This window comes from Benincasa hispida, chromosome 5, assembly GCF_027475165.1.
Source record: "Benincasa hispida cultivar pf3 chromosome 5, pf3_genome.v1.1, whole genome shotgun sequence".
NCBI classification, from domain to species: domain Eukaryota; kingdom Viridiplantae; phylum Streptophyta; class Magnoliopsida; order Cucurbitales; family Cucurbitaceae; genus Benincasa; species Benincasa hispida.
Window position 1 is genome coordinate 21,456,876 of NC_143482.1, and position 5,811 is coordinate 21,462,686.

At 30.9% G+C, this 5,811-nt stretch overlaps 1 long non-coding RNA gene across 1 annotated transcript; it reads left to right on the forward strand.

Annotated features, from left to right (window-relative positions):
* Window positions 1-605: 605 nt before the first annotated feature.
* LOC150035972 (uncharacterized) lies at window positions 606-2,298 on the forward strand. The gene is made up of 2 exons (XR_016529815.1): window positions 606-734; window positions 1,880-2,298. It is a non-coding gene; the product is annotated as an uncharacterized LOC150035972 (long non-coding RNA).
* Window positions 2,299-5,811: the final 3,513 nt, after the last annotated feature.

Here is a 5,811-nt window from a genome sequence, read left to right on the forward strand (position 1 = left end):
TAGTAAGTTTTTAAAGCAAAATAAATTATTATATGACTATGTCGGTTAAGTAAAAAAAAAATTAAAGGAAATAAAAATATATATACCAATGTATACATGTATGTCGGTTAAAGTAAATAATAATAACAATAATAATAATAATAAATAAATAAATAATATGTAGAAGGTTTAAGATAATAATGATACATTTAAAAAAAATAAAGAGAGATAAATATAAAACAAGATAAACATTAAAAAAAAAAAGAAAAAAAAAAGAAAAGAAGGAGATAAATATAAAAGTAGATAAACATTAAAAAAAAAGATAAATATAAAAGAAGATAAACATAAAAAAAAAGATAAATATAAAAGAGATAAACATAATAAAAAAAAAGAAAAAAAAAAGAAAGAAAAAGATAAACATTAAAAATAAAAGAAGATAAACATAAAAAAGAAGAAGAAGAAAAGAGATAAATATAAAAAAAGATAAACATAAATAAACAAATAAATAAATATAAAAAGGAGATAAATATAAAATAAGATAAATATTAAAAAAAAGGAAAAAAAAAGATAAACATAAAAAAAAAATATAAAACAAGATGAATATATATATATATATAAGGAGATCAGAAAAACTTCCTTATAAATAAGAAAATGGAACACTTTGTTAACAAAAATAAAATAAAAGAAAAAAAAAAGAAAAAAATCAAGAGTATTTCAAGACCAAACCATAAGGAACGATTAGGATTGCAGTAAAGGTAAGTAGTTTATCTCACCTTCTCTTTAAGTGGTTTAGGGTAGTGTACATTTGATATATTGCTTTCTTATGTTCTTATTGTTATGCTGTATTACATGCCTAAAACACGTTTCTCTACAAGAGATCCCATGCATTATGTTTGTTCACAATTATGTTAAGATCAAGTTTTAATTAGGTATAGGTTATGCTTCCAGAGCTGACAGGGTATGTATGGTTGCACCCCTCTAGGCCCAATATTACGTTATGTTTATGCTAGGGACTAGTAAGGTATGTATGGTTGTACCCCTCTAGTCCAACCTTACGTTTATGCTAATGGTTGATGTTGGATGCGACTCTGGCCCTACTGACTGCATGATCCGCTAATCATCAGATGGGTTAGTTTTCGCTTAAGTTCTCATCTTCCTACCAGGGCGGAGGAGCTTACGTTGGAAACATAACCGACCACGTCATGTTATTATAAGTTTATGTTTTGGATTGCAATCATTTGTTTTCATGGCATGTTGCATGTAACTATGTATTTGGTCACTACCTTAAGTGAGAACTACTTACTGGGTATATTATATACTCATCCTATTTTACAGATTTTGTAGGTAAGGATACAACGTAGATGGCATGATTGGACGTCACTCAAGGGACTAACCATCAAACTCACTATTTTTGTCATATAGGCATTTTGTTCCACTACGCTAATGTTTAAGAATCCTGGTGTTTTGTAAAATAAACTTTTGTATATTTTTGCTACTTAATTAATAAAATTTTAGATATGTTTTTTTGAATTTTTTACCAAAACGCATCCCATGATAGAAAATCGAAGTATGCATGTTGTATCGGTCAGACCTTATTATGTAAGGATCTAGTCGTTACAAGAAAACTCCATGAGCACGTAGATAGGACTGAATGAGAGGCCGAGGTATGGGTCTCTTAGTCGATAACAGACGTTGAGAGCTAGAGCGATGTATGGTCGTTCTCAACTGAGGAATAATGATGTTAATGGTGATTTTAAAGGTTTTATGTACACGTTTGCTTGGTATACTCTAGTTTCAGTATTATGTTCTCAAGCTTTCTGTTTTAAGCATGAGATTTATATTTTTATTAAGTCACACACTGGGCTTCTAGCTCACATTTTCAATTGTTTTTCTTTTTCAGGTAGCGGTCAGTTCCCAAAGGACTATTCTGCTGATGCTCTGCTACTCAAAGAAATAGGTTGAAGGAAGCGTAATTGAAGATCTGTATTAGTTAGTACACATGTGTCTGTCTAGTGAATAGTATTCTTGATGGGGCTCACTAGGTTGTAATATCCATGTATAAACAATGCTGCGAAACCCTGTGATGTAAATGTATTAAGTTCTGAGTCAATATGTATGTATTCAGGGTTTGAGTATTATTTAACAGGTAAGGTAGGCAGTAAGTGCCAGTAAAAGGGTTTGTAACAACTGTAGTCACCATTCCGTCCAGGTTAGGAGGGTAATCTGGTGCGGGATGTGACAATGTATACATAATATGAAAAAGAAAAATATATAAAATTTCAAATTAGAAACCTACCTAAACAAGATATTTAACTTCAATCGTTACATTTTTAATTTCTATAAACTCTAAAATATCAATAAAGAAGATAAAATTTTAGGAAAAACTTTCATAACATATGTATACGTATATAGCATTTCTCCATAATGCATATACATTAAATTTACTATTATATTCGATCAATAACATAATTCATCTTTTAATGTATGATATAGTTTTGAAAATTAATTAGTATATTTATAACTTTAGTAAAAGTTTTTTAGGTTTTCGAACATATAAAAGAAAATATGATTTTCTTTTTTAAAATCTAGATTTTCCCCTTTAGTCCTGCTCTTCAAATCTTGATTGTTTCATTTTTTTTTTTTTTATTTTGACCATTTTGATTTTTTTTTTCCGATTTGGGAGATTTTCTTGATTTGCTACAAGTGTAATTGGTTTTAAATGGTAAATTGCTCTAAAAATTGTAAAGTATAAAAAAAATATCATTGTCTATTAATAGTAGATAACGATAGACTGTGATAGACATCTACCAGTGGACTATATTTCACAATAGATATTTATCAGACACTCATAAATTTCTATCGTGGTCTAAATGTGATAGGTAGTAATATTTTACTATATTTGTAAATTATTTAACCAGTTTTCTAATTTTGAAAACACCCCTTGTTTTAATCTTTTTTTTCAAGTTGGCGCGATTTTCTTTGTTTTAGGTTATATTTTCTAGTAATAAATTTGATTTTAATGGTATATAAAAAGAATAAAAATGAAAATAGTATTACAAGAGAGATATCCTCATTTTATGTGTCCCCATATTTTTTAGTGCTTTTTGGACTTTTTTAATTTATATTTTTTGTTGTGCGACGTTAATTTGCAAAACATAAAAATGGTATCTATGACTAAATTTTAGTAATTTCCTTTGTTATTGTTGCAACTATCCCATATATTTTCTACCATATTAAGCTAAACTATTTTACTATAAATCCTGCTATATTTTTCATGCAAATAAACACAAACAAATACAAAAGCTTCCCCATTCCCCGCCCCTGTTTGGATCCACATACATACATCCATGTGCTCATAAATTAGAAGAATTGTATTTGTCTGTAATACACATAAATCATACATGACTTTATTTCACTATTAAAGCACTTTATTTCAAACTTATGTTGTTTACAAAAATTATAGCACTTCAATTCATTACTACTATTATATTCCAAAGGTGGTATATTATTATTAGTTTTTAACATTATCAGATCTTTCAAATGTGTTCATTTTGATTTCCAATGGAAGATTTTTATAAAGAGAGGCCGCATAGAAATTAACGTTGACTGCGATAAGATATAGCCAATTGATTGATTAAAATATTTGTTCTACCACTAAAAAAATGAAAAATAGAAATATTATGATCAAATTTTGCACAAATCGAAGCTTGATTAATTCATTAATTATTGAATAACTTATTCCAAACTCATATTTGCAAGAAAAAATTTGATGTAAAATTTTCATAAATTTATCTATTTCAATAAAACTAAACTTCGTGGAAAAATAAGTTTAACTGGTGCACAAATTAACTAATTAATACCTTTGGTTAAATTCATATATTTTGCAGAAAAAAAAAACTATAATGTCATTTTTGTTTAAAAGTTTTCAATTTTGTATGTATTTGATTTATAGTTTACTTATTCCACGAAACAAACTTTTTTTTTCTTTTTACCGTTCCTAAAGCTTTTAAAGTTAAAATGGCCAGTTTTTTTTTCCACCATGTTTTTCGCAAGTTCCAACCATTATTTGTAAAGTTTCTAAATAGACAGTTCAATCCCTCTAGGTTTTCAAAATAGTTCTAAGTGGTCATTGACTTAATTTGACCGTTAGTTTGACGAATGTAAAAATGACGTGGATTTGACGAATGTAAAAATGAAGTGGTTTGTTGAGGTGACTACTTTTAGATGAGTTGGAAAACTTTACTAATATTATATTTTATTTTTTAATAGCACAAGTCTTTTTGTCACATCCTGCTCTAGACTACCCTCTGAGCCTGAGAAAGGGCATGACTGCAGTAGTTATCAACCTTTTTGTTGACACTTACTGCCTAATAACTCTTGCAGAAATAGCTCTGATACTAAGTTGTCACACCCCGCCCTGAGCCCGCGCTCCTAAGCCCGAGGGGAGGCATGATATTAACTAATAATACTTTGGCCAATCTACTAGTTTCTTTTATTATGTCTGTAGCAGAAAATATTACATGCCTTTATTAGAAACTAGTTTACAAATTCCAGTTACAATTACATGGAAACCTTATCCCGATAACCAATCTCATTTACGACTATATCTAAATTTGTGGCAGACCATAACCAACACCGCAACCTGGACTCATCAGCTACCTATAAGGTAAATGTAGAAACAAATCATGAGCTTTTACAAAGCTCAATGAGTGGTAACACAAATACAAATGTTCCACAAATACAATCACGAGGTTCCCAAGCGAACCTCCAACATAACATGAAGCTTTCACGAACCCACCTACACACACGTTAGATATTTAACATACAATATCATAACTACAATGGGCTGATATGAGCTCATCCTTCATATGCATCCATACAGCTGAAGGTGATGCATTGGGGTGGCACGAGTGTAAACCCCCGAACTTAGGTTCCCTAGATAAGCATGTTTAGCCAAAGGAATGTTATATTACATACTTATTAAATAGAAATTCATGTTGTTTATATGAATTATGAAGGAAGGGAAGGAAAAAAAAATCAAATGAAGAAACTCAATCATTAGTCTGCTGAAGGCACTCAGTGTGGAGTGACGTGGTAATTAATTCTTTGAACTCAGGAAGCGGCAGGAAGATTAAAAAGGGAAGTGAAATTTCAAAAGCAAGGTTTTGACAATTGATAAGAGTAAATTTAGCGAATTCAGTGCCATTTGGAAGCTAGGAGAATATAGTTTTCAAGGTTGTCCTGCTGAAGAGGTATTGCAAGAGGAGAAGAACAAAAGTGGAGAAATTGCAGAAGAGGCAGAACCACAGATTAATCAGGGCCTGAGGTGAAGTTTGGAAGTTCCGAGCAAAATTATAAAGAATTATGGGCTGAAGTTTAAGGTAAGGATTAACTTAAATCTAAACAAGTTTGTAGAAGAAAGTTTTTTGAAAAGAGCTATGGATTTTGAGTTATGAATTTGTGAAGTTATAACAGGGAATTGGTGCATAAGCAGACAGCTGCTTGTGAGGAACAAGCAAGCAGTTCATCAGGGAGAATTATAGCGAGATTTGGGCATGAGGATCTCGCTTATAAAGGAAATCTCGCTGATTTGGTAAGGAGGATCTCGCTCTAGGGGGAAATCTCGCTAGGAATTGAGGTTAGTATCGCTAAGAATTTCACAGGAAAAGTTTGATCTCGCTCTAGAGGATCTCGTTGGTATCGCTCTAGAGGATCTCATTGGTATCTCTCTAGGGGATCTCGCTAGCATCGCTCAGGGGGATCTCGCTGACCTCGCTCAGAGGGAACTCGCCAGTAAAGCTATCTGTATTGATGGAAGTACCTTTAATAAAT